Source organism: Melospiza melodia, chromosome 1 (genome assembly GCF_035770615.1).
Source record: "Melospiza melodia melodia isolate bMelMel2 chromosome 1, bMelMel2.pri, whole genome shotgun sequence".
NCBI lineage: Eukaryota > Metazoa > Chordata > Aves > Passeriformes > Passerellidae > Melospiza > Melospiza melodia.
In genome coordinates, this window is record NC_086194.1 from 28,699,802 (window position 1) to 28,723,565 (window position 23,764).

The window sequence follows — 23,764 nt, forward strand, 5'->3', positions numbered from 1 at the left end:
GTGAAGGAGAATGAACAGCCATAGCTGGCTTGGGGCGGGTGCAAACATTTGTTTTACCACTATTCTCATTTTTGTATAGTAAGTGAAGTAAATACGGTGGTAAATAACATGTATTTTCTAGAATAACTACATGCCTACTACTGGTTATATTGTACAGACAACGTTATCAAGGTATCCCTTTCATAGCAGAACTGTGACATTAGTACAGTATAGCTAGAATATGATTTTTGCAAAGGATCTGCATGTAAGGAAGAAACCTGCTTTATGCTGCTAAGTAGCTCCTCTAGCATACTGACATCCCAGCCTCTAACCAGTGTATTTAGCTGTCATATTCAAACATGGAGTTTTTTATCTCTATTCAGGGCTTTGCAAAGGAGTAGAATTGCAGTAGAGCCATACTGACACCAGGAGGTTATCAGCATTACTGGTCAAAGGTGGATGAACATAGAAGTGTTAAAACATCTCAGAAAATCTCTTTTTAAAGTTCAATCAGTAAACAAAAATGGACATAAACCCTCCCCCCCCCCCCCCCCCCCATGTCTCTTTTGGGGGGTTTTTATTTTTAATTTTCTATTTTCAGGATGGTTATCCTCTCGTTCCTGGGGATTTCAGGCTTTTCAGCTAACCCTGCCTACCACACAATCCTGACAATGAGGACTTTCCTTTGATAGTCACAATAAAGTGCAAAGGTATTAGCAGAAAAATCTCTGCAGGAATAAATTTGAGGATCCATTCAAACAAAGCAAAGGTGCATGTCTGAAATTCCAAATAATAAAATATTACAGAGAGGTGATTCTCCTCACTTACAGTGTTTTTCTTTCTCCTGTTTATTAAGATGTGCTGCAACTGGCTAAGTTTTAGCACATCTGTTGAGTCAGTGTTTCAGCTGCTCCCTCTTCCAAAAGCAGAGGAGATCAGTTTGAAACTATTTTGAAATTTGAGTTCCGGGTCACTACAAACCGGTTTTGGAAAAGAAGATTACAGAGCACATGGCTCTGTGGTGCACACTATGCAAAGTCAGCCCCATAGAAAATACATGGCATTTGTAGAGGTAACTTCAGACCCCTGGAAGTCTGAAGCAGCAACAATCAATAAAGAAAATGAGAATAGGAAATGAAGTGTACTAATTTGTGAGATGGATAGAAATCTTTGGAACTTAGGGGAAAGTTTACACCTCCTCTTAAATTTTGGCTTGAACACAACCAAATTATCACAAAATCAAGAAATCATCCTGGATTTCTTTGTTTAGAATCGTTAAGTGTTAGACTATGATATTTTCTTTAATATCAAGTCCATCTAGCTGTGTCATGATCAGTGATAATCTGGGCAGTGATTCTTAGTGCTTAAGCAGCAGGGAAGATGAAAATATGAATTTCAGGTAGTGAAGCTTTATCTCAGCTAACTAAATTAGCAAGATAAATCAAAAAATATTTTTTAATGTTACAGCTGTTGGTGGGTAGAGGTGGACTTCTGGTGGACCTTATCACTGGACTTAGTGATAAGGCCAAATATTGGTGTGATGCATGAAATCTGACTCTAAGTTGGCTAATGTGTGATACACGGCTTAGAGTGCTTTCTCCATAATGACTTGGTTGCGTCTTTGAATACTGTTTTGTAAAAATATGATACCTTTGGTGTTCCTCACTGCAAAGCATTTTTAGGCATTATGACCCCCTCCTTTTGAAGAGTAAATTGAAATGGCTCTGTCACCTGGAGTTAAAATAGGGAATACAGGTGAATGTCAAGTAGCTTTCTTGGTTGCTGTAGGGAATAAGTATGAACTATTAGTACCTGTCAAAGACATGAAAGATGGAGAAGGGCTAGACAATATACAAACTCTGATCTCACTGAAATGTGCTACGTTTTGGGGGGGCTTACCTGCACTGAAGTGCGGACTGTGTAATTATTCCAGCACAGCATTATGTCAGAGCTTTAGTGCTTCACAACAATTTAACGCAGGGATTTAATTCCAAGCGCTAGCCTGAGCCTTTCCCCTGCATTGCCGCTAGGTGGGGAGGTCGGCTAACAGTTTGGAGGGATCTGTGCCTTTCCCTGCGTGGGGAGTTCCAGGATCCGTGTCCAGGGCCGGTGAGCGGGAAAGGGATCCACGGGAGTGGGGCTGGTTCTGCCAGGAGTTTAAGCCCACTCTGCACAGGAACCCAGTGCGAACCTGCTGCTTGAGCCGGCTTAAGCGGCACAAAGTTACTCCAGCTTCAAGTTAGCTCTGCCCTTTTTCCTGATGACTTGTGAGATTTTAAACTTCTTGCATGAAATTAATCTCAATTTAGATTCTAGTAAAAAATGAAAAGGAGATTTGCAGTAAGATTATTTTTCTCTTCCAGTGAAATCTCTTTTACATTTAAGATCTTTACTGTATGATTCCTCTCCATGTTTTCTTTCATGAAAAAAAATTACCAATAAACGAGTAGAAGAGTGGGATAATTCTACACACAAAACTAAATGCTAGCTGCCCCATCTAAAATGTCTGATATTTATAAATTTTAGCGACAACCAAACCTTCAATTATTCCCTTCATCCTCACTCCCTCCATCCATCCTTACTCTTTTATTTATCAAACAGACATTTAGACACCAGGTTTCCATTTCACATTCCCAATAATGATCCCCCATACTTAATGAAATAAATATTTATTTTCATTTTAAATTATAACTATAATGAGTATCTACACTTAGATACTTAACTACACTTAGAACAAAATTTGGGAAAACATAACACTGTTTATTAGGAAAAATTTTGAAAATTCAAGTTTGGTTTTTCAAGTGAGCTGGAATGTCATAAATGCATTGACTAATAGCCAGAAATGTGTTCTGCTAATAGAAATATTTGCATGAATGGTCAAACAGTGGCACAAAACATAAAATGACAATTTTTTTTTCTGCCTGAAGGAATAATCTTATAAAATGTAAAACCTTGCAAGGAAAACAACAATATAGCAAAGCATCTGTATTTTGAGAATACATTGGTTTTAAATATTTCCTTCTAAGATATAGTACTTATTTGTCAAACTCACCGGACAAAATCCTAATTTCAAACTTTTATTTCCTCTCCCATCTTACTTAATTCATCCATTACATTTATGTGTAGTGTCTCTTCCCATCTCAAGTGAAAAAGCTACAACTTGTTTTGAAAGCCAAACTGCAGTTCTCTGTCAGAGAACAGCACAGTGGCATCTAATGTACAAAGTACTGTGAGCATCGGGGGAAGAGGTGTGTCAATGTGTTCTGGGTGCTTTTGTTTATTTGCTCAGCTTGTGTTTCATAGATGTAAAAAGTGAATCAAAAAGAAAAAAAACCCACATTTTTGGGTTTTGGAGTTTTTATTGGCCAAAAAAATCCATCATCAATAAACAGGGATTTACAGGGATTTTACAGAGATTTTTATTTATTTAAAATACAGTCATTTTCAAATTCATCAAATAATCTACTCTCTGTCTAAATATAAATCTGACTGAAAAAAACCCCCAAAAAATATCAGAGAAAGAAGGAAAACCAAATTCAAAACATGTAAACTATTGGGAGAGAAAGGGAAAGCATGAGCTGGGAAAAACACTTTGTGTTATGGTCTGATTGACAACTTTTATCGGTCAAAAGTTGGACTTGGTGCTGTTGGAGGTCTTTCCCAACCTAAATGATTCTGTGATCTCTAGTAAGAAGGAAATGAATTGTGGTGAAGCTCATATTATATAAATACACAGTGTGATTTTATTTTTCTTAATTTATCTTTATAATTTTTGAAGTTATTTTCTATTGAAAATGCAGAGACAGAAATACATTTCACTGCTGCTGCTGTTAGCTTAAAGAATAAATGCAGCAAAGGGTTTCTGGTCTTACTGCTGTGGGAGACAGCTGTAAGGGCTGTCAGACTTTGTTACATGGAAAACTGTCTAGCCCTGACTGAAATTCAACCCAAGTGATTTGGATAAGATTTGGACAAAAATCAGGCAAAATACCACAGTCTTTCTATGTGTCAGGCATCTCTTCTCAAACCAACCTTCCCATCTAATGCTGCTTTCCAAATTTACCTGGGCATATCTAAGTGAAATGATCTTAAATCTGACTGATGCATGTGTGTTATGGTGAACAGACACATATATCTTACAGATGACCACTTGCTTGCATTGGTGTCTGTACATTTTAAAAGTGTAAAGAAATTTTTCTTAAGTGTAAATTCGATTGTGTATAACTTTCAGGAAAACTTCATATTGTTGATGGCAGATTGGAAATGGAATTCTTGACTTGCATTTCTGTGCTGAAAGCAAATGAGCAAACAAAATACTCCCCACAGTTCTGAACCCATATTGATAAATTATTCTAAAATAATTTTATAGAATTTAGAAAATAATTTGGAGAATTTAGAAAATGTAACTGTAAGTTTTCAGGTTTCAGAAGGGAGGGGTTACATCCACTGTATTTCTTTAGTCTATTTTTTTCTTGTCTTACATGACTTAAACACTGCGTTTCATATAGATTTCTTAGGTCCAAATGAAAGAAACATCCTTTTGCCTGTCTTCCTTTGAATCAATGGAGCTATATATGCAGGATTTAGATCTCCATTATTTCTATAGTATCATACTGGAGATCATATCCTTGCTCCCAAGAACATTTGCAGCCACTGGGTGGAGAACTTGTCTAACAAAATATCTCATTGTGACAGAGTGAAAATCAATCCAACTTTACTTTGCTGGCTGGGCAGATTTGTCTAATACAGGTCATATATTAGGCTCTTCTTTTTCAGTGGTCAACGTGGTTCAATTTCCAGCTAGGACATAATTTGCACAATAACCTGAAGTTGAAATTAATACTCAGAAACAAGCTGTACTGGGCTTAAGAAAAATCCATTAAGCTGTCTGCATTAGAGGAAGAAGCTGACCAATGGAGTTGAAGCACATTTGTTATACTGTAAGAAGAAAGTTTCAGACAAATATCACAGGAACCAGGATGACACTCCAATAAGGTAACTTTAGGTTTAATCTCAACTGCAAATAAGAATATTATTACAATGATTTATTTGTAGTAGTATGTTGTTGAAAGGAATCAGATGATATCAGAGCCCCACTATGCTAAGCACTCTGCTCTTGTCTCCAGCAGAAGGCCGTACCTTCCCAGTGGAGTTTAAGTAGATAAAAGTAGCCTTTATCTGGAAGGCCAAAGAACAAAGCAGAGTGGTCCAAAATCACAGAGTTGGTAAGGACAGGATCCAGGTTTCTGAGCTTTGGTCTTGTCTTCTTTACAGAATCATAGACTGGTTTGGATTGGAAGTGACCCTAAACATCCTCTTGCTCCCCACCCCCTGCCGTGAGCAGGGCCAAGTTTCACTGGACCAGGTTGCTCAAAGCCCCATCCTTCCTGGCCTGGAACAGTTCCATGGATGGGGCATTCACAACTGCTCTGAGCAACCTGTTTCAGTGCCTTGCTGCCCTGTTAGTGAGGAATTTCTTACTATTATCAAATCTAAGCCACTCTCAGTTTGAAGCCATTCCCCCTTGTCCTATGTGGCCTTGTATTCTTGTTGCTCCCAGCCTCCATGACTCTATGACATTACAGGGTCATTTTGTTAAATGAAATTTCTAAACACAGCATGCAGTATTTTAATATCTGATACAACACAGAGGTTTTGTAAACAGGGAGATCTGTGGGGTTTTGGTGGACCCTGTTAAGAACTAGATGGCTTGAAAATTACTACTTTTAAAATCGGTGAAGTGAAGCTCTCTGGATTTTAGTTAAAATTATCTCCTGTATATTTCTATCACAAAATATTTTTGGTCACAAATACCCCCATATCATTGAGTAGACAAAATTATTAATAATATTCAGATATTGTCATTTATATACCTTGATTTAGAAAGATAGAAATTATTCTGGGATGGATTGCACCAGCTTTTCTCCCATTTAGCAGTAACTTCTCTTGTAAATCATCTCAGTGAAAAACACTGAGCAAAGTACTATAGAAAAAAAATATGGTCCTGGTAATACTAGTGGCAAAAATCTTTGAATGGAGTTTGAAGAGCAGCAAATGTCATCATTCATTCTGGATAACATGAACTGGCTTCATGTGGATGCCTAAGCAATATCTCCTTGTATATGTGTATGCTCCAAAAACAGCACTACCCAATTCATCATTTACTTACTACCCATCTTGCTGGACAAAGTTCCTGTTCCTAATGATTATTCAAACAAGGAGTTTGTGTAAGTAGCAAATAAACTGAATATTCAAACTATTTTTTGTCTGAATAAACCAACAAAAAATCCTAATTGGTTCAGATCAAATAAAGTCGTCTCTGTTTTTGCTCATTCAAACCAGAAACTAAATTATTTCATGTTGTGCTAACCATGGTATTTGTATTAGGATAACCAAAGAGAAAAACATAGTTATAGATATGATGTATTACTGGTGGAAATAATGTTGCCCTTTTACCCAACAGTCCAGGGAGATTAAGCTAATTTTCCCATAAGCTTGAAACCCAAATTCTTCTTTTTTCTGAGAGAAGTATCCTCTGTGCTGTGCTGTATTCACCCATTTAATATGGCATTCTCTCATATGAACAGTGTTAAAGTTCCCAAACAGATATTTAAACATTCTTTGTTCCTAGTATAAAATATATATATTTAATATCCAGTGGCCAGAATACTGATCTGAGCCTCAGGAGAGCTGTTGTCCTTTCATTGCCCTATGAATTAGAATAGCTCAGGAAAACTCCTGATAGGGCATTTAGAGCTCTGTCTTCCACCAAGTAAATTTAAATTTGGAGTTTCCCCAAGAAACTGGGGTCTGCTGAAAACTGTTAGTAGATGAGGGTTGTCTTGGAGAGGCAAGATAGAAATAAGTCTCTTCCCACTGTCATCCCAATATATTCCCTAGGAGTTTAAGTTATGCAATTATAGAAAGGTTCTGCCTGCTAAAAATGCAGAGAAGTGGTTATAAACTTTCATTACAGAATTAAAGAGAATAGGTCTGGATTCAGCCATAGCTGTGTGGCTGAGACTCATGAGTTTAAGTATTCTACCACTTCCCTTTAACCCCACTAACAGGACAAAAGTTGATATTCCCGTGTTTTCCTTGCTGAACTTAAGTTAGCATATCCTGCCTTTCATACACAAGGACCTTTATTTTAAGTTTCCTGACTCACACAAGTAAGGAGTAAGTGGAAGTAGGGAGGGAGGATGCAGGGAGAATTTTCATTAATGGTCCCACAGAATAAATTTTGGAGGAATTTACCTTTATCTGTGGAAAACTATGAGGAAGAACATCAAGCTTATTGTTCCAAGCTGGGCAGTGAGATGGCTGCCCGTATTTGCAAGTACTCACACCTGACTTAGGTGCTGAACCAAAGCTAATGACAAGAGACCTGTGGCCCCTTTTAAATCTGTATATTGTTATTAGCTCCACTGTGGAATGATTTCTTTTTTCAGCTTGTATATTGGACTGTGCAGAAGAAAGAAATGTAATCAACTCCTGGCTTTCTGTGCATGTTCACACACGTTCCCCCTTTCCCTCCCCGATATATAGTTGTCACAGTGTAAACATTCTGCTAAATATTTCCTCCACCTGCTTCAAACAATTAAGGAATCATCTCTTAACAGGAAAAATAAATGTACCAAATGTCACAATGCCTCAGGGGGATCGAAAATGATAAAACAAATGTTGTAACATTCTATTTTTGATCCAAAGGTAAACAAAAGAAATGATGTGTGCACATGTGTATACACACAGATTCATTCTATTGGTCATGTAATCCATCACTGAGGCTGTTGGTTAAGGGATAAATTACAGTTCCAACATATTTTCCAAACATTTAAACCTTTCTCATAAAATTATTTTGGGCTGAAAAATATCTCCTGCTCATTCTCAAGCCAGGTCTCGGAAGTGAATTTTCTTGGAAGGGTTCATAAAAAAATATGTTCAGTGGTTTTATTTTCACATAATAACTTTGAAATACATTAGTTGACATTTTCCAGATGCACTTTTGTGCTCAGGAGCTCGAAAGAAGCCCTTATTCAGGAGATGGAATAAGTGACAAAAAAGAGACAAGAAATTTTTACCTTTAACCCTTCTCACTGTTATATGAGAAAAACAATTTTGTTCTAACAGAAACACTCTAATAATTTTTGAAGCATAAATCTGCCAGTTCTTATTGTCTCTTTTTGGTAGGGATAAATTCTGCAAGAAAGTGTAGATCAGTTCTTTCTAGTAAAGAATATACTTTCTTCCCCAGGATATTAGGTCTAGACTAACTAGGCCTTTCACTGGTGCAAAGCATGGGAGGTGGTTCAAAGAGGAAAGGAAAGAAATGCCTCACTGTTTTCCCTTCAGAGCTTCCAGGAAGTGATCTTTTGAATTAGAGATGAAACAGGAGATTTGTGAAGAGCTCAAGCTCTGGATCATGTGTGTGGATGTCTAAGGAATTCAGATTGCTACTGAGAGATTTAGAAAACTTCTGGAGGCCAAAAAAAAGAGGGCTAACTCTCAGCAATCCTTAGAACCTTATGCACAATGGATCTTTGTTACTATGTTTTCTCATAATCAACATGCTCATTTATTAGACACATATATTGCTTTGTGATATTACACTCTTGGCTGTTTAGAGAGGAGCCTGTGTATGTTCTCACTGATTTCTTGGTGCCTACTTTTGTGTCCAGGTTTCACACCACCAGCTAACTCTGGGACAGAAAGAAATAATCCATAACAATCTCTGTGTGGATATCTCAAGCTAATCTCAGCATGAAATAACTGACAAATCATTTGACTTAGAAGCTTCAGTAAATTTCTAGATCCATTGTGATTTTGTCAGGCACTTAGGATACACTTGAATTAGCTTTGCAAGGGTTAATGCCAGCACTTGAACCATCTTTTGGAGTACTGACCTGCACCAACCTCCATAATGCTGTGGCTAAACTGCTGCTCATGGTCCTAATGTGATAGAAAGAGCTAGCTCAGGGAATTCTATGCTCCAGTGCAGTCTGTGCCCTGGACATGTACTGCCTGCTTCTAAAATAAGTGTAAGAGGAATAGCAGGGATTTTGTGAGGACAAATATATGAATGATTATAAGAGCCACAGTTGTGCTGAGCCATAGTATAGGAGATGCAGTCCTGCAGAATAAGAGTGTACAATATTGTTGATGCAGTGGCCTTCCTTTTTGGTGCTGCTCCTGGCTAATAGCATTTAAGCTGCTGACATTTGAATCAATAACTAGTTATCCCTTTTCAGAAAGGAGATCATTCGATAATGGAAATGACAATGAAAGCGAAGGTGGACTCATCTGGCAAAACAAAAGCATTGCTTTCAGTGGCCTCAGCAGAGTCCTCACTTTCTCCTTTAAAGTTTCTGCTCCTGTTTTCAAAAGACAGTTAGCCTTTTCCTGGGTGCTCTGCTGAAACACTGACAGGACTTTTCAGATGTTAGACTTGGTTATTTTATCTGCTCAGAGGACTTTGTCAATCTGTTTTATTTTCATGAAGAAGGTAAATAAATTAACACTTGATAACATGTAGATTTCTCTACCCTGATGCCGTATGGTGGACTCCGACACATAATGATTTTGAATCTGTATGAGATCAAAAAAGGGAAAAAATAACCACTGGATTTAAAAGTGTCCAGTCAAAAGTTCATGCACCCCCAGCTTTGTCTAGTAACCCCCCATTGAAATCAATGAAAGTATCCCTCTGGCTACATGGAGCTTGTACAGAGTCCATATGTATCATATAGTCATTTCTGTGTTTGCAGTTTGAGTTAAACCTAGGGCCACAGACATTTCCAAAAGGGCAGGAATGAACTGTTGACAATGGAAAAAAAAATTGCAACGATTGGTGCAAATGAAGGCCTGTTTCTATTGAAGCCAGTTAGGTAGGGGAGCAGAACAATGTAGTGAAATAAATGGAGATTTCTTTGTGAACTTTACAGCAGTATCAGGTTGCAGCAAGAATTAAAAGTACTTTTCCTGTAGATTGTTGGCACAGAATCAGATTTTGAATACAGAGTGCTAGAGAGGATGGAAAAACTTAAGTGTCATGATATTTTAGGATGTATTACTACATGCACCTCAGCCTCTTCCTCACAGGTTTGGCTCATTTTTATGAAGCTTTAAATAGCTAAAAAATGGCTTTCCTATGTTGCCTTGATATTCTATTATATTCTGTTCTTTCTTTCTGGCATGTATGATATAGTGTAATGACATCACATCCATTAAATCTGTCTCTCTTGCTTTCAGATACTTGTTTAACTGAGGCACACAGTTCTATTTCATGTGCTTGATGCTATTGAAACTGCAGAGCTCTAATTCATAATACCTTTAAAACAATGAAAGAATAACCTGTAAATGGGTCACTGGAGTTGATACAGGGCTTCTGCACTAACAATGCCATATATTTTATATGATTGAAACACTTTTCATTTCCTGAACTCTTCATATTGCCAAGAAATATAATCCATACTTTGTTTTCTTTTTTTAATAAGGGCTGATAATTTGATAATAGGTATATTAAATTTAATATTAATGCCCTCTTAACTACCTGAGAAGTGACACCTCCAGTACTTCTCATCGTGAATCTTTTGTTAAGCAGTTGTTTAGCTGGGATGAATATCACACATATGTATATGTATATATACTTACATATATGTACATACATAACATGATAATCCCAGAAATACAACAATATTATAAGACTGATTAAGTCTAACATTGTCATAAAATTAATTGGTTTTTTCCCCATATCTCTATTTATGGAGTAACCAAAATTTGAAAATTACAACGTTGTGTCTCTAACAGGTCCACAGAGAATAAATCAGCTTTTGATACAATATCCTATTATACATATTAGACCTAATTTGAAAATGGCAGATGAAGATCATTTAATTTACAAGCTTCAGACAGGTAAATGTACTGTGTAAACAGTGAGATTGAAACGGTTTCTTTCCAAGATGTTTTCTTGGAAATTTTGTACTCACCTATTAGACATGGTGCTCCTCCCTCAGCCCAAAGCTTTTCTCTTGCATGCGAGGAAAATAGAGGTAATGAATTTTGACATTTGGAGATGCCAAACAATGTTGTCGCTTTGTATTGTTTCAGTTTGGAGTTGGAGCACGGCAAGTAAAGGAGGTATTTGTGAATTTTTGATTAATTTTTTCTTCCTCCCCCCCCCCCCCCCCAAATTATCAAGAAAGTAGATTTTTTCCAGAATCTTACACAATTACACATTTTGTCAAAGAATTTTCATTTTAATTGCAGAATCATACATTTAAAACTATTTTCTTATTGAAAAGTAGACCTAAAATACGTTTATTTAGTAAAGATCCTTCAATATCCAGCCTTTTTTTCTTCATGATTTAAACCTGATTTTAATATTCTTCTTTTTCCATCCATTTTGCTGGTTAAATAAAATTAATAGCCTCCACAGTGGGAATGAAACTGAAATTAAAATACTATCTATTTTAAAAGCATCTAAAATCCTTCAAAACCATAGGAAAAACATAATTTAATGAAAAATGTACAAGATATTGTTGTGGGTTTTTGTTCCCAGACAACTTTTTTCTTCAGAAATGGGCATGAATCATGGTAAGTTTTTTAATAGTAGTAATCAGAAGGCTTTGCAACTGAAACCAGTCAAATTACGGCTTCTAAATGTAGACTTTTTTTTGTTAAATGTTTAGTATAGCCATTTGGGGAAACATAATGTTGTTTGCTGCTAACTAGCACAGATTGAAAATATTTTTCAGTCTCGATGTTGAGTTGTCTGAGAACCTCTGTTTATATTGCATCCTATTTATGCAAGAAAATGAACTTCGTTTTGAAGCTAGTATCTTTGAAATAGAGGATAATTTGCACTGCATGGATTCTGTCTGCGATATCAGCTAAGTTTGCAGAGAAAACTAGTGGTAAAAACAGCAATGTTCAAACAATTTCACACAACCATATCTTTATTCTATACTGGTAGATCTCTATGGGTTAGAGTTGTGACAATTTATTTAAACATTACATCAGTGTAAGTCCTAATAGCTCTTATTTGCTAATTTTATATGTTAAATTCCTTAATCAAGTGACCAACGTGTTTTTTTTCAGAAATGTTGTTTGTGACTGCTTGCTGCTTTTTAATTTCTGCTAAAAATTATGACACAAGAATCCCATTCAAGAAGTTGGTCCTAAAATGCTGTTACAAAAATCTTCGTCTGGTAAACTTCCTGAAAGATTGAACTCCTCTCAGTCCTAGTGAATGAGATTTGCTTTGTGATTCTTGAAACAAACCCTAGGTTGAAGACAAGCTTATGAAGGCATTGGCTGATCTAGTGTGACATTGTATTTGTCTGAACAGTGTTTTTGTTGAGGAGCATAAACTCCACCAGCCTGGGAATGAGTATGCACTGTAGTAAAGCAGACTTCCATGCTTTGGAGTACAGTACACAGATATTGACGTGAGGTTCACATCTGGCCATTTATACTGAAAATGTCATATAAATGTCATACAATTGTCATATGATTTAAAGGTAGAATTTCTGAATGGAAAAGTGGAATCTAGAAGACATTCTTGTACTTCAGGGTGCATAGCAACATCATTATTTTCATTATTTTACAGAAAAGATTTACTGTTTTCACAGAACATTCTTTCCCAGAACACTAGAGTATTGCACAATGGAGACTGCTCTTTCTTGCACTTTTACAGATTTGCAATGGATTTAAGTACAGCAGTGTATTAACTAGAGATGGGATACAGCCTTAGGCAATACCCAGAAAGTTTAACTGTTATTAACATTGTCCTTGGAACAGCTTTCAACTAGATCATCTAATACTTTCATTGTCAAGAATGGTTTGGGAGATAGTTGGACTGAAGACTCTAGTAAACAGTTTGTAAAACAGTTGTGGAAGAGAAAAGAGTTTAGCTGTATTATATTATTAACCAGTAGGTTCTGTAACTTAAGTAATTTGTTGAGCTTATGAATGAATAAGGTTTTAAACCTGAGTCTTCTAAATCTTTGAAAAATATCCTATCTGTGGGCCATTCTTTCTTATGCTTGTGATTGCTCCATACAGGAGGTTTTCTGTGTTTTTATAGTTCTAAATCTTCTATCATTTACTTTTGAAATTAATCGTCTCTGAATAATCATATCTTAGTCAATGCTAGTGTAGGGTTTTGTCTGAACAGCATTTAACAGGATTCAATGAATAGCCTGTGAAGTCCTTGGGACACTTTTTTTTTCCTTATTTTTATGCTTTAAATTTATTGGGTAGATTTTCTAACAATTTCAGCTCATCCCCGAGAATACAGGTGCTCTCTAAGCCTGAAAATACATTCCTCACTATTCACTCTTGCTCTCGAGTATTTCCGATGCAACCAGATTGAAATGTGCTTCTGATATTCTGAGTGTCCTGGCTTCCTAACATTTTTTTAAAGGGTCATTCACTTTACTGAGAGTTTTCAACTGAATGAAAAATTGACTGTATTTGATTTTTGCATTCTCACATACTAAAAGCAGAGTGAAGTACAAAATTATCTTCTTTGAACTTAAAAATTACCATGTCAAGATTGAATTACAGACAAGATGAAGAGATGCATCTCATCCAAATGAAGCATGTGTGTGCTAGTTAATGGTAGTATGCCAACAAGAAGCCGAAAAGATTTTCAGAAATCTTCAGCATCTAAAGCTTGATGATTTTCAAGACATGGTTATCTCCTGTCTAGTGTTATAATGGCATAGTATTTTTAAGAGCTGATATCCTCCCCCCTTAATGGGGGCAGGTGGATGAACCCATTTGGAAACACAGTTCACTACATACTAGAAGGAGAATGGGAGATCAGATGTCTTTAAATGCAGGTGTATTTGTTAGAACTCTGGAATAGCACAAACCTCTTTCATTTGTGTATATTTCAAACCTCTGTTTTGCAGAAAGATTGTGGTGCTCTCAAAAGGCCCAGTATTACATCCAAAACTACAGGTGAAAAACCATGATTCCAATTAGCTATCATCAGGGGCCTCATTTGTCACCAATTACTTAACTTCATAAATCTTTGAGGATTTTGCAAGTAAAGCTCATGCAGCTTTAAGACTTTTTTTTTTTTTTTTTTTGTTATTGCTTTTTTTTTTTTTAAATCTGATTATTCACAGCTTGCTAATTTGTAATTGGACTTTTACAACTCAAAAACCTCTAGATTTCAGAAAAACTAATTTATCTTTTCTTGGTTTAATTGTGGTATTCACACTCAAAACTGTGGAGTGAGATTGCTTCTAGTGGGTTGTATGCAGTGTTCTGGAACTAATAAAATATATTATTGATTGCTTAATGAAAAGCACCGCGTTCATACAAATTTACTGTAGCTGAGGGTAGATAAAACAGCTACTTCTTATTCTGTTTAGAGGATCACCTGCCATTTTACTTGGGTGTATTTCTGCATATCAAGTGTGCTTTTAAATTAAGTTATGGTTGCCTACAGGGCACTATATTGGGTGGCTCCATTAAGGTGCCCTTATACTTTTCCTTCCATGCAGTGCTACCCGTTGCTTTTAATTTAGCTTAAGATCATCAAAATTAATTATGATAGAGTGTATTAAAAGTTGAAATAGCAAATCAAGGAGTTTTATTAAGTGCCCTTTAGAGTTCCTTGTGTTTTTAGTGGTTTTAGCTTTTTATTTGCTCATCACAGTCTGATTCATCATGATTACTATGAAAAAGATCAGTAAAGCAGAACAGAAATGTCTGACGATGGTTGCAATAACTACAACTTTCATTTCCTAGCTGGTTTGATATCCCTACTAGTAGAAATAAATGTATAACTGTTCTAGTAGTGCTGGTGACTGCTGGTAGTTACCCTTCCCCTGTTGAGATATTTGGTCTGTGCACTTGGCAGCAAAGCAGTGGCTATATCTTAGGCATATGAAAATGCTGCTGGTCCCCCTGCATCATTCTAACAGCAAAAATTCCAGGGTCAGTGGCAAATACCAGCAACTATCTCTGCACTGTGGTAAGTCTTGTGGTAGGGAATGGTCTCCCCCACCACCTGCTGGACATGGCGCAGCACGCATCTTGTCCACTGAGTGCTCAGGGCTGGATTTATTGAAGTTTTTTGATGCACATTTGTTGTGGACAGGTGAACACCTATCCAGTGGTCCCCTGGGGTGAGTTTGTTTCTGTACTGTGTTGGTTACTGTCCCAGGGCATAGACCTTGTGAGATTGTTCTAGACACAAGCTCCTCCTGGGATCTTAACCTACTAGGTGCCCAAGGGAATCATTAATTCTGTCATTCTAGTACACACCTAATAAGCCTTCGGTTTCTTGTGAAAGCAGAGCAAGTTTCTTCACACAAATGCTTGAGGTTGTTCAGTCCTCTGCATCTGCTGCATCTCTATTAGTGTCTTACCACGTGGCTGCTCAAGCTGGAAGGACTCAGGGTGGGATGCATCTGCAATTGGAAAACAAGGCCTGGCATTCGTTAGTGACATTGCATATACAAAGTTCCCTACACAAGAGATTGTTATGTCCATGGTGAATCCAGACCTAATGACATAATTAACAATATGATCTCAGACAGATAAACTACAAAACTCAACCTGGAAAATATCCTGCATGTGGTTCAGCAAACTATCATGTATTCGTTCTTCTAATGTTGTAAAGTCATAGATTCTTAAGTGAAAAGACATTATAGCCATCTATAATCATTTTCAGCCTTAGCATATCCCCATTACATTACCCCAGGTAATACATTCAAAGTATGTACAACACCCACTGATATGTAGGCGGACATACTCTTTTTAACCACAGCCTAGTTTCAGAGGTTTGATAGTTTAATGACCAACAGAATAACCCAATACCTGTACTTAACCACTCCACTGAAATAAAATGCAAAACAATCTCTGCCAAACACGGCAGTACTCAAACACGGGTCAATTCAGCATCTCATTTCTGGACATACTTACTGCCAGTGCAGGTTATCTATACCAGGTTATCTATGAGTTGTACTCCTCAGAGGAAATCACCCCTGCATGTAAGACCCCATATGCACTAGGTTCAAACCACTGATTCCCTCAACTCATAGCACAACTTGCTCCTTTTTATTTCTGGCTCACATATCAAAGCCAACATACTACAAATCAACAAATGTAATCTATTAATTTATTAAATCAACCACAATTCTTTTGGCATAAAGGAGGGCAACAAAAATAATTTAATGTGAATGATATGATTGTATCAATTGTAATTGTAATATCTTGTTTTGCAAAACTTAGTTCTCCTCAGTGTTTCAAATCCTCCCTTTTTTCTAGTCAAATTTTGTTTGGATTCACTTCTGTTCATGTTATAGTTTTTCCTGTTAGATGAAACTTCAACTAATTATCAGGAATATTATTTTATATATAATGAGCATGTTGTCTCCAGGTCTTTTGTCAAATCAACCTAATAGGCTGTGTTTTTTCTGTCTTTCACACAGTGGAGTATATTTTGAAGATTGCACCATTACATCTTTCCAGAACCCTTTCCACTTCCTTGGAATACTTTTAGAATTACAGATATTAATTCTGGACACAGAATTCCACTAATGGTGCCATTAATGCTTCCTTACCACTTTTATCATGTTCGCTTGCTTGCAAATCAATTAAGGATCAAGTTAGCTCACTGGAGGAAATCAGGTTCAACTGCTCATCTACCATTATAGTCATTTGTTATCAATCTGGAGACAGAATCATAGCTCTTTACAATAGCTTTTCTCATCTTACAAATAGTCCTTGTTTCTAGATAGAAGTCCTTGCACTTGGCTGCAATAAAACCTATGTTTAGATCTGAACTGACCTCTGCAAGCAATCCAAGTCACCCTGTACAACTGACCTGTTCTCTCTATTATTTACTATTCCACCAATAGGTCATATCCAGTTCCCTGATTAATTGAAAGTAAAAGGAAATAGATTTTTTTTTCTGTATAAATTAGTTTAATGCATGAGGCCATGACCCAAAGCCCATTAGACTCACTGAAAGAATTTCTATTGAATTTGGGTAGCTATAGGTTCTGAGTCAGTTGTAGTTTTGCTGTTTTAGAAATTGTTCCGATTCCAGGATAGAGTAGAATATATTATAGGCTTTCTTGACAGCTACAGAATTGATTTTTCTTAGTTTGGTCTTTATTAGTTTGTTTTGGGTTTTTTTTAATAATTTTATTTTAGCTTAGTTTAGCTTCCCAGCAATAAAAACTGAACCATCTAGGCAGGATGGGACCAAAATCTGGCTTCAGAGCCCACACTGGAATTAAAAAAATTTCAGTAGCTTAAGAAGCTATAAGTCTATGCATCCAGTTTCTAGAATTATCCATATGCATGGTCTTAATATGTTCTGTATTTTCTTAAAGTGTAAATGTGTTTGTTCAATTATTTTTCCTCAATGACACTAAAGTTGCTTGATTTGATAATCCTGATTCAAAATTCAGGCAGGTTGTCAACGTTCTGGGAAACTAAAAAATTTCATGTTTTCATTCAAATATGGGACATGCTTTCTAAAACATTGAATAATCTTCTTTAATATTTTATAATCTTAAAACATTGAACAATGCAAGTTGTCCGTGTTTCAAGTATCTCTAGAGATAGAATAAATATTCTGTAATAGATGGAAAATCTTTTGATAAAGAAAAATTAAAGGTTTTCATTCAGCTTGTTTTCTGAGCCTGAGTTTCTGGTAGGAATTGGGAGGTATTTTATTTGAATCTATCTTGCCTATATGAGTTACATTTAATTACTGCTCCTTAGTGTCTTTATAGGTAACATCTAGTGTAGCAAGTTCCTGATCTCAGTTTAGATTAAACCAATATAATAACTAATAATAATTAAAACAAAAGTAAGCTGTTACAGAAACATGAAGGGGTTACTTTCAGGTGAACATTCTTCAGCATTGGCTTGAAGCCATCTTCAGCAGTCAACTACAGAAAGATTTATTGGTCAGATGACTTTCATATGTTCAACACCAATTAAAAGCCCAGTCTTGGGAATTTGTTTAACAATAAAACCCCAGTCCATAAACCTATAGATTGTTGTGGAGGAAACCATGAATCTATGTGGACTTAAGAGCTATAGCACCCTGCTTCAGGCCACAAGATATCCCCCCAATTTCTCTCTAAAATCATAAGTAGGTTGCTCAAAAAGCCTTTTATTGATATTAAACACAGTAACTAAAATTTTCTCCCTCCCAGGGGCTAGAGACAGAAATTTTCTTGCTAGTTGTTGCCTATGTGCTCTGGCACATAAGGCTGTATATTTCAATATCAAAGTACTTGAGTAAGCTAATTATAATGATCCTAAAAGATTCAATGCCTTTAGGCTTTCTTGGGTGCATTGTGTATTTATATCAGAAGTGAAGCTTGTCTTGTCTGCTTGCTGTGCTGTGCATGGGTTCTTAACCTCCTGCTAAGATCCCAGCTATTGATTTGGGTTGGCTCTCTCTGTAGGTGCCTGGCATGATGCCTTATTCTCACAAAGCAATAAATACCTACTTCTGAAAATTGGGGCTTTTGCTGGTACTTTTAGATGGCCACCAGAAGCTCAGTTACTGGTTCACTGGGAATACTGCCTTAACACAAAGACCTAAAATCTGGAAATTGCTGATGATATGCAGTAACTTTAGCAAAGGCAGTAGATGTTCTGCCCTTTGCTGAAAACTGGGTGGATAATACCCTGAAATGCAGCTGATAGCTTGCTGCCAGTGGATTTTACTGAAATTTCCTATGTTCTTTTCCTCAAATGGTTTTAAACTTTTTTCAGAAAAATTCACATATCAAGGGACAACTAAGTTTTGCACAGGGTCTTATGTAATAAATTCAAAACATAGGTATCACTAGTGAGCTGTTTTTCTATTGCACTGTTAACTTACAGACAGCAGATAAACCTGTTTCTATATTCCCCATGTCTGTAATGAAGATACAAGTGGAGAGAGGAGGAGAGAGAAACACTTTAAACACTTTTCTTATTTTTCTGTGTTTTTTTTAATAATGTTCATATGTAAGAAAGGGGAAGTCACAACTCCAGTGACAACATGGGGTGCTGTTCAAAAGCATCCCTGGGCAGTTTCAACAGGTGAAACGTCATGGCAGAAATAACCAGTCAGGCAGTAAAACTGAGGAAGGAAAACCAGGCAGATTGTCAGAAATGTGTTCCTGGCTGACTGACAGAGACCCTTTCCAACAAGCATACAAACATGTGCTTAACTACTTGTGTGAGCAGCATTGCTGAAATTAAGGGAAGGAAAGATTTAAAAAGGAAGGATATTACCACAAGCATTTTTTAGGCTTTCAGCCTTTGGTCTATGGAATAGTTTGGCTTTTACTGCTCAGCTTTACAAAACACTTCAAAAAGTATTGATGTAGCAGAGGGAGGAATATGAGTAATCGAGCAATATAGACTCTTACAGCTCACATTTGTATGACTCATAGTATTCAGGCTATGAAAAGTAGGACAAGATTAAATGCAAGGAATAATGCAAACATTTGTGTCAGTTTATTTTTTCCATCAATAACTTTAAATGAAAAAAGATTTCCTTGTTCTCTTCTATATTTTAAGACGGAAAAGTAATTCACTGCTCCACCTTCACTGCTCTGCTCAGCGAAGACCAAGGACAAATGGCAGGAAAACCTGGAGTGTTCTGCTGCAGGTCGGGAGCAGCCGCTAGGAGGGGCTGACTGCCTTGAAGAGAAGGTAGGATTGATTTACTAGCAATTCCAATAAAAAACGCTAATAAAATGAGTTCAGTACTAAAAGTAGTGCTAAGCTAAGATAAAGTTGAAATATTTATATATTATTTACAGTGATTACATAATAATTTGTGGGATAAATGCTTTGTTTGATACTAATGTACTTCCAGGCAACAAAAATATTCACAGGCCTGATATCAAAATAAAACTCAGAACACTGTTCTCTCTTAAAAGATAAGATTTGATTCATGTTAATTCTTAGAAAGAAATGTCCTGTATTTTATGCACCATTGTAGGACACAGATAAAATAGCTGATTGAATAATGAGAAAGAAAAGGTCTCTGCTCTGTATGTGGTTCAAAGTCAGTGTGTGTAAAACCAGGTGGCCTTGTTCATAAGCATGGCTCTTGGACAAAACAGCATCTGTTTTTCCATAACAGCCTTTTTTGCTGCATTATAATCTCTTTATATATTTAATACCATAAATAAAACACTGGCATAGAAGACAACTATAAATAAAACACTGGCATTGAGGGAATATGACAAAAGGGATCTCTCCACTTGTTTCTTAATATTGGTGCCATAGTTAAAAGAAAAGTCTGTTCAGTGCCATACTAGAAGGGATGAGGAAGCAACTGCTGCATTCCCTCCAGCCCCCAGACTGGCAAGCACTAATAGCAGCGCTGGGAAAATTACAGGTGGGATTCAGACTTATTCCATTCAGTTGAGGCTTATTTTTTCTCCTCCTTCACATAGAACTCACTGCTCATGAAAGATGCCAGAAAGATTATGCTGGCCTCTTATTAAGAGATATTTTGGAAAAGGTTTCCTATTTCAACCAGATATCAAGCACCATGACAAACATATGAGGTGTTGCTTTTCTACCCAAATTCACAAGACAGTTTGAGAAAACCTGTGTTTGGCCTACAATTGTAATCACTAATATTTCATCTGACAAATGAAAATTCAGGGCAAATGTGTTCTTGTCTAAGAAAGGAAGGAGAAAATTTGATCTAGAAAGGCAAATATGAAATATAAACTTTTTTAAATTTACTGAGAGTCTTGAAATCAAAAATATTGCAGCCGCCAAACTGTAGTCCAATACATTTGGTGAAACAAGGTTTAGTTTTGAGATCTGGAAAAATAAGAAAGGAAAGAACAGAATCCTTATTTCTCTAAAGGCAAATTTCAGTGAGGATGGCTATGATCTGTATGAAAAATGGGCTAAGAATATTCTTCTTTGAGTGAGGATGGAAAAGATCAGGGTGAAAAAGGACAACATGAGCTGACCATCTGTATTCGACAAAAATATATTTTATTTTTGCCATATTCAAAAGTACTCTGCTGTGAGTAGGAATCTTTTTCACACTGATGTAATTAGTATCAGCACAAGAAACCTGTCTCCTGTTTCTCTATAAGCAAGGAAAAAAAAACCCCAACAGTAATGACAACGTTAGAGAATGGTTTCAAAGCAGCCCTTTGCTCTGTGAGGAGGCAAGTTGAATACTGTTTTTAAACAGGAAAGATCTCTGAGATTCCACTGAGTTCATACAGAAGGTGATCCTCTGCCTTCATGGTAGGGTGAGGAAGGCTGGAAACTATTGCCTTTCACAGAGACAAGTTCTTGATTTGCAGGGAAGAAACAACTCCTGCCATCAGACAATTCAATATGCCAGGGTAGCAAGGGTCTAGGCTTCGTAAAAAGACCAGTATCTGCATTCAGAACTTTGTGGAAGCTTCTTTGAGGGAGAATGCTACCTCTGAGGAGAGAACTAGCACCCAAAATCAATATGGGAACTGATAGCTTCCACTTCTTTGTCAGCTCAGCTTTGGGGCTGCCTCCCACAAAAGTGTCTTGCTGTGTCCAGACCTTGCGAAACTCAGATGGGGTCAACCTAGGGCACTATTTTTCCACACTGAAAATTTAGATATTCAGTCTCACAGTTTCTATTAAATTAGGATGTCAGAGGAACTGATGTGGGGGAATATGTGGGATCAAGTTGCCACCACTTTGCCGGATCTTCTAAATGTGAAGATTATTAATCATGACCTTCTCATGCCTACTGAGGTTCAGAATCCACATAGTGTGGCTGCCTCTTGCAGATGCATTGCTTTTGCTGCAAGGGATTCCCAATCCCGATGAGTTAGAATTGCAGCAGGAGATGGCAGCTATGCAGAGCGACTTGTGGGTGGCAAAGGGTCTTAAAACACTTTATAATACTGACTTCTAATTAGTTTCCTCAGATATTCCCAATTCCTTCACCACTGGTGATGTTAGGAAGCTCAAAGAAAAAAAATGATTATACAGTATACTAACCTATATTAACTATTTCACCTACAAACTCCAGCTATCTGAAAGAGGTCTTTATACAGACCCTCCACCAGAAAATCAAAGGCAGAAGTCAAGTATCCAGACTAACATTTTTGAGAGGAGAAAAGAAGACTGTCAAGTCCTACATAGCAGGGCCATATAGTCATGTTATGTTTATTAAACAAAGAGATGCATTATGAGCAAGAGTGCTGTCTTACTATTAAAACAATTCTTTCATTGTGAGGTCTGAGAAGATGTGTCATTGGTATAACTTGATGCCTGAGAATATATCTACCACCAAGCCCACTAGATTCCCACCTACTCTGTCATCTGGCCTGGTTCAGAAATAGAGATTTAAGATAATTTAACATAGGTTTACAGTGCTATTTTATTTCTCTCTCATGTTAGAACTTGCCATCATAGTGGGCAAGTATCAAAAGTCTTAGATTGCCTAAAGTGTTATTTAGCCTCCTTATTTAGTGGAGCCTAACCTCTATTAGAAATGCAGTAAAGTGCTTTCTTGGATTAACTGATTTGTTGTTGGCAAGCAAATATCAAAGACTTCAGCTGTGATGGCTGAAATACTTGCCATCTCTGGCTGCCCCCATAGGCAATCTGGTACATCAGAAAACAGCTGGGACGCCGCAATTGCTCGTGGCCAAAGTCACTTGGCTAATAGATCATTAGCAGCTTGTGTTAGAAGCAAGGCTTTCAAGAAGCTGTTGGGAGATGGGTGTGCATTGCTCTTCACTGGAATGTAGCCTTATTAGCTTCATTCAGGACTTCTATCTGTACCTGGATGGTGTCCTGTTAAAAAGATTATTTCTCAACTCAGTCAAAATTTTCCTTGCACAGAGAGCATCTGTTTAATATTATTCTGAATGAACTGTAACTTGAAATTGACAGAATGTTACCTTTGACATTAGAGTACAAAAAGTCTCCATTAAAAAGAGAAAGTTTTTATTTTGGTCTAAGTTTGCTGGGATTCTTAAAATGGATCCACTTGCTCTTGACAGCAAAGATCTTTCACACTAATACAAAAACCTGAATAAAATTAGAGATTAGTAGCTGTAACAGAAACATGACAACTCTTCATTCTTGAGTGAGATTTAGTGTTTAAAATGCAGTTGACCTAATTTTGCTTAGAAAATCTTTTATTCTCTTTATCTAGGTTTTCATGCAGAAATTTTTTTTCAAAATAAGTCTTTCCCATCCTGGTATAGGAACCTTTCATTCATCTTCCTGTTCCTTTCTGGGAGGGTGCCATGTCATTTGACATGCTCATTCTGTTGAACTCTTTCACTTTTATTCCACCATGGCTAGGATAAAGTCAGGGAATAAACTGTGCTAAAGTCCACTGTCCAGTCTGTCTTAAGTAACTTCAGTCAAATGCATGGATTTCAATGTGATAAAAGCTTTATTTTGCATCTGCTCATACTTGTATAGACAAAAAAAAAGCTATTTATAGAAATCAACAATTTAAAGCATTTTTGACTATGAACTTTTGTTTAAAATAAAACTTCTAAAGTAAATATAACCTTTCTTGTGTGAAAGTTATTGAATCCTAAGTTCTTTGTGGCCTTACATTGTTGAAGATCCTACTGACTTCAGTGGAGGCTGAAGTACTGCCTCAGAAGTGCTAGCAATAGGAATCCTAAGCACTGATTAGTTCCTCAACTTTAGGATTTTAAAATCTATTATTTAATATAAATTCACCAGGCAAGCACATAAAGCTGATGGTTTGATAGATTGGGAGGTGCCAACCTTTTCAGAAAGTGATCCCTGG

The 23,764-nt window shown here is 36.7% G+C and overlaps 1 long non-coding RNA gene across 2 annotated transcripts in view; it reads left to right on the plus strand.

The window, feature by feature from the left end:
• The window catches only part of LOC134416065 (uncharacterized), a 176,009-nt gene that overhangs the window by 136,366 nt on the left and 15,879 nt on the right, over window positions 1–23,764 (plus strand). Inside the window, exons 5-6 of one of the 2 annotated variants that reach the window (XR_010027171.1) lie at window positions 4,756–4,974; window positions 19,537–19,671. This is a non-coding gene — a long non-coding RNA (uncharacterized LOC134416065). The remainder of the gene's footprint in view (window positions 1–4,755; window positions 4,975–19,536; window positions 19,672–23,764) is intronic. The other variant, XR_010027170.1, reaches the window with a different exon arrangement.